This window comes from Lathyrus oleraceus, unplaced genomic scaffold (assembly GCF_024323335.1).
Source record: "Lathyrus oleraceus cultivar Zhongwan6 unplaced genomic scaffold, CAAS_Psat_ZW6_1.0 chrUn0004, whole genome shotgun sequence".
Classification (NCBI taxonomy): Eukaryota; Viridiplantae; Streptophyta; class Magnoliopsida; order Fabales; family Fabaceae; genus Lathyrus; species Lathyrus oleraceus.
The window spans coordinates 417,599-424,198 of NW_026112395.1; positions in this window are offsets into that span (position 1 = coordinate 417,599).

Consider the following 6,600-nt stretch of genomic DNA (forward strand, 5'->3'; position numbering starts at 1 on the left):
ATTTTATAAGAAATATAAATTATACTATCATATGATTGAAAATTTTAATTCTTATTGATTTTTCTGTCTAAATTAGTTTTATTATTTAAGTATTATTAAAATTACAACTTTGCTAAGAAATATTGTAAGAGTATTATTAGTTAGAAGCATTTTACTTTTTAAATATTCATGTTTATTATCTACTCCAATTGGAAAATAAGTGATAGATTTTAAAAATCGGATTGAATCAACGGATCAAATTGATTGAATTGAGAATCGGATGTGTCACCGATATATATATATATATATATATATATATATATATATATATATATATATATATATATATATATATATATATATATATATATCAGCATATTAACTAATATATCTAACATAGTCAAATATTAACATATATTAACTAATATCCAACAAATATAAACTTATAACAACAAAAGATTCAAAGATTCATAATTCAGATTTTTAAAAAACATGGAGAAGAAATGTGTACCTTAGAGGAAAAATTAAACAACTTTGAATCTTTGATTTTATTCTCCTTGCAAAAGTTTAAATATTTATTAAAAAAATAGAAAATGAATAAAATATATTAAAATTAGGGATTTGATATAATCCAAAAATCAAAAGATTTTTTTTTATAAAATTACCCTTTAAATAAGCCTGTTGAAGATTTTTTGATGAAAAATATGAGTTTGGTGGTGGAAGAGTGAGGTTAATGACGTAACATTGGGGGAAATGAAAAAATCAGACAAGTAGAAAGAGAAATAGATGTTGAAGTGGTGGAGCAATGGGGAAATGAAAGTGGTGCATCAAATATATGATTGTATTTGAGGGGGCTCCCCATGCCAGTTGAACGATAATAAATAGTTAGGGTAGCTCATCACAAATTATAATGACTTTATTAAAGAGACTGACGTACGCTCAGGTGATGGGATAACGTGCAGATGCAACTCAAATTAGTTAGGGGTTGTCCCTCAGAAATCCAATAGAAATATATGGCTAGGGGTTACCCTTCACAATTGTAAACATCTTTATTAAAGTGACTGACACAGAGTAGTTGTGACAGGACAATTTTAAAATGGTTGAAACTATTAGCTATGGGTTTCTGTTTCCCCTTGCTAATGTTACCGAAACTTTTAGCTAGGGGTTTCCCCTAAAAAATGGTCAATTTCAAAATTTAAAATATCCCTTCTTAAGATTTGGAGGGGTTGCCCCACACAATTTGCTTTATTAATTTTTTTATTTTATGCATTGCAATGGGATAAACCCCAAACAATATAGAAATTTAGTGAGAGGTTTTTCACCTCAAAATGCCCCGGACTAATCAAGCAATTTCTTGTAGTGGACAACTCGGTTGATCCCTCGTTATCAGTTTGTCCCTCTTTAAAACACTTTATTAATGCTTTCTCACAACAAATGTCTTTTTATTAACATTCTTTATTGACTTTCTATTAATTGAAAAATTCAAGTGTAACAATTATATTATATTTCCATTAAAAAATGTTTAAAAACATATTCGATGAATTTCATTTTCTAATTTTAAGTTTTAATATGTTAAATGTTATATTTTAAACCAAGCTTATTATTTTGCCGCATATTTATAATATTTGAATTAAAAAATTTAATATGTCAATTTTAATATCTTAAAATTGATTGAAAATAAACCATATTGAATTGAATTTGTTGAATTCAATTTTTTAAATAGTTATTCATAATGGAACCAAACAATTTATATTATAATGTTTTCTTCAAAACCATTCAAATCACCTTGAAAACACTCATACATTTTATGGTGGTTTTATTCATAATCAAGTTGATGGTTCTCCAATAAAACATAAAGTTCTTACACACTTTAAGTTCCAAAATTAAGAAAAAGTGCATCTTTTATTTTCAACAATCATAGTGATACATTGTAACTCATTATACAAAACAACAACACTTATTTCCAAGTTTAGAATTACACTGTCCACCTTTTACATATCCCTTATTGATGCAATCAGTAGAACAATTGGGACTACAACTCCCTATGCAGCAAAATCTTGGGTCTACGTCACTCCCACGAATACATATTGGCTTTTCAACTAATATTGGAGTCTTCAAACTTGTAACAATTTCTGAATCAAACAAAGACAATAACATTTTCAATTAAATCTTGTAAGTTATTTATCTAAACAATATATTACAAAAGATAGAAAAATATCTACTTACCAGATATCATAATAAAACTCATGCATAAAACAACTAGAATATAAGAAGATTGATAGCTTTTAGAAGTCATATTTTGAATTTCACCTTATGTGTTTACTTTTGATTTACAAGACACTAACATTACTTTCATTATATAGGCTAAAAAGTTATCTTAATGGTAATAAATATTAATATTTTATTTTATTTTATTTTATAAAGATTATTAAAATTGAATATATAGTCAAATGCAAAAAATATATATGTTTTATTCTTTATATATCCTTTACAAAATTGAATAAAAAAATATAAAGTATTGACTTCTAATGAGATAATTGGTAATAAATATTAATATTTTATTTATAAACTAGTTTTTAAAAATTGTTTTTGAAATGTGAAAATTGAAAAAATTTATTTGGTAGTTTAATTTTCAATACTATTTTTAATAAGAGATTAAAAATATATTTAAATAGATAATTCTTTTTAATTAGTAATAAAATATATTTTGTTATCTATAAATATAAATATAATTTAGTCACTAGTTATTTAATATAAGATCTAAGAATGCATGTCAACTATTTTTTTAATATTAATTATATAATTAATAAAATTTTATTTTAATAATAAGAGATTGACACATAATTTCAAACAAATGATTTAAATCATTTTCATGACATTCATCATTACTATTTTTGTTTATAACTAATCACTTTCTCTTCCTCAATTTTATAAGAAATATAAATTATACTATCATATGATTGAAAATTTTAATTCTTATTGATTTTTCTGTCTAAATTAGTTTTATTATTTAAGTATTATTAAAATTACAACTTTGCTAAGAAATATTGTAAGAGTATTATTAGTTAGAAGCATTTTACTTTTTAAATATTCATGTTTATTATCTACTCCAATTGGAAAATAAGTGATAGATTTTAAAAATCGGATTGAATCAACGGATCAAATTGATTGAATTGAGAATCGGATGTGTCACCGATATATATATATATATATATATATATATATATATATATATATATATATATATCAGCATATTAACTAATATATCTAACATAGTCAAATATTAACATATATTAACTAATATCCAACAAATATAAACTTATAACAACAAAAGATTCAAAGATTCATAAATTCAGATTTTTAAAAAACATGGAGAAGAAATGTGTACCTTAGAGGAAAAATTAAACAACTTTGAATCTTTGATTTTATTCTCCTTGCAAAAGTTTAAATATTTATTAAAAAAATAGAAAATGAATAAAATATATTAAAATTAGGGATTTGATATAATCCAAAAATCAAAAGATTTTTTTTTATAAAATTACCCTTTAAATAAGCCTGTTGAAGATTTTTTGATGAAAAATATGAGTTTGGTGGTGGAAGAGTGAGGTTAATGACGTAACATTGGGGGAAATGAAAAAATCAGACAAGTAGAAAGAGAAATAGATGTTGAAGTGGTGGAGCAATGGGGAAATGAAAGTGGTGCATCAAATATATGATTGTATTTGAGGGGGCTCCCCATGCCAGTTGAACGATAATAAATAGTTAGGGTAGCTCATCACAAATTATAATGACTTTATTAAAGAGACTGACGTACGCTCAGGTGATGGGATAACGTGCAGATGCAACTCAAATTAGTTAGGGGTTGTCCCTCAGAAATCCAATAGAAATATATGGCTAGGGGTTACCCTTCACAATTGTAAACATCTTTATTAAAGTGACTGACACAGAGTAGTTGTGACAGGACAATTTTAAAATGGTTGAAACTATTAGCTATGGGTTTCTGTTTCCCCTTGCTAATGTTACCGAAACTTTTAGCTAGGGGTTTCCCCTAAAAAATGGTCAATTTCAAAATTTAAAATATCCCTTCTTAAGATTTGGAGGGGTTGCCCCACACAATTTGCTTTATTAATTTTTTTATTTTATGCATTGCAATGGGATAAACCCCAAACAATATAGAAATTTAGTGAGAGGTTTTTCACCTCACAAATGCCCCGGACTAATCAAGCAATTTCTTGTAGTGGACAACTCGGTTGATCCCTCGTTATCAGTTTGTCCCTCTTTAAAACACTTTATTAATGCTTTCTCACAACAAATGTCTTTTTATTAACATTCTTTATTGACTTTCTATTAATTGAAAAATTCAAGTGTAACAATTATATTATATTTCCATTAAAAAATGTTTAAAAACATATTCGATGAATTTCATTTTCTAATTTTAAGTTTTAATATGTTAAATGTTATATTTTAAACCAAGCTTATTATTTTGCCGCATATTTATAATATTTGAATTAAAAAATTTAATATGTCAATTTTAATATCTTAAAATTGATTGAAAATAAACCATATTGAATTGAATTTGTTGAATTCAATTTTTTAAATAGTTATTCATAATGGAACCAAACAATTTATATTATAATGTTTTCTTCAAAACCATTCAAATCACCTTGAAAACACTCATACATTTTATGGTGGTTTTATTCATAATCAAGTTGATGGTTCTCCAATAAAACATAAAGTTCTTACACACTTTAAGTTCCAAAATTAAGAAAAAGTGCATCTTTTATTTTCAACAATCATAGTGATACATTGTAACTCATTATACAAAACAACAACACTTATTTCCAAGTTTAGAATTACACTGTCCACCTTTTACATATCCCTTATTGATGCAATCAGTAGAACAATTGGGACTACAACTCCCTATGCAGCAAAATCTTGGGTCTACGTCACTCCCACGAATACATATTGGCTTTTCAACTAATATTGGAGTCTTCAAACTTGTAACAATTTCTGAATCAAACAAAGACAATAACATTTTCAATTAAATCTTGTAAGTTATTTATCTAAACAATATATTACAAAAGATAGAAAAATATCTACTTACCAGATATCATAATAAAACTCATGCATAAAACAACTAGAATATAAGAAGATTGATAGCTTTTAGAAGTCATATTTTGAATTTCACCTTATGTGTTTACTTTTGATTTACAAGACACTAACATTACTTTCATTATATAGGCTAAAAAGTTATCTTAATGGTAATAAATATTAATATTTTATTTTATTTTATTTTATAAAGATTATTAAAATTGAATATATAGTCAAATGCAAAAAATATATATGTTTTATTCTTTATATATCCTTTACAAAATTGAATAAAAAAATATAAAGTATTGACTTCTAATGAGATAATTGGTAATAAATATTAATATTTTATTTATAAACTAGTTTTTAAAAATTGTTTTTGAAATGTGAAAATTGAAAAAATTTATTTGGTAGTTTAATTTTCAATACTATTTTTAATAAGAGATTAAAAATATATTTAAATAGATAATTCTTTTTAATTAGTAATAAAATATATTTTGTTATCTATAAATATAAATATAATTTAGTCACTAGTTATTTAATATAAGATCTAAGAATGCATGTCAACTATTTTTTTAATATTAATTATATAATTAATAAAATTTTATTTTAATAATAAGAGATTGACACATAATTTCAAACAAATGATTTAAATCATTTTCATGACATTCATCATTACTATTTTTGTTTATAACTAATCACTTTCTCTTCCTCAATTTTATAAGAAATATAAATTATACTATCATATGATTGAAAATTTTAATTCTTATTGATTTTTCTGTCTAAATTAGTTTTATTATTTAAGTATTATTAAAATTACAACTTTGCTAAGAAATATTATAAGAGTATTATTAGTTAGAAGCATTTTACTTTTTAAATATTCATGTTTATTATCTACTCCAATTGGAAAATAAGTGATAGATTTTAAAAATCGGATTGAATCAACGGATCAAATTGATTGAATTGAGAATCGGATGTGTCACCGATATATATATATATATATATATATATATATATATATATATATATATATATATATATATATATATATATATATATATATATATATCAGCATATTAACTAATATATCTAACATAGTCAAATATTAACATATATTAACTAATATCCAACAAATATAAACTTATAACAACAAAAGATTCAAAGATTCATAAATTCAGATTTTTAAAAAACATGGAGAAGAAATGTGTACCTTAGAGGAAAAATTAAACAACTTTGAATCTTTGATTTTATTCTCCTTGCAAAAGTTTAAATATTTATTAAAAAAATAGAAAATGAATAAAATATATTAAAATTAGGGATTTGATATAATCCAAAAATCAAAAGATTTTTTTTTATAAAATTACCCTTTAAATAAGCCTGTTGAAGATTTTTTGATGAAAAATATGAGTTTGGTGGTGGAAGAGTGAGGTTAATGACGTAACATTGGGGGAAATGAAAAAATCAGACAAGTAGAAAGAGAAATAGATGTTGAAGTGGTGGAGCAATGGGGAAATGAAAGTGGTGCATCAAATA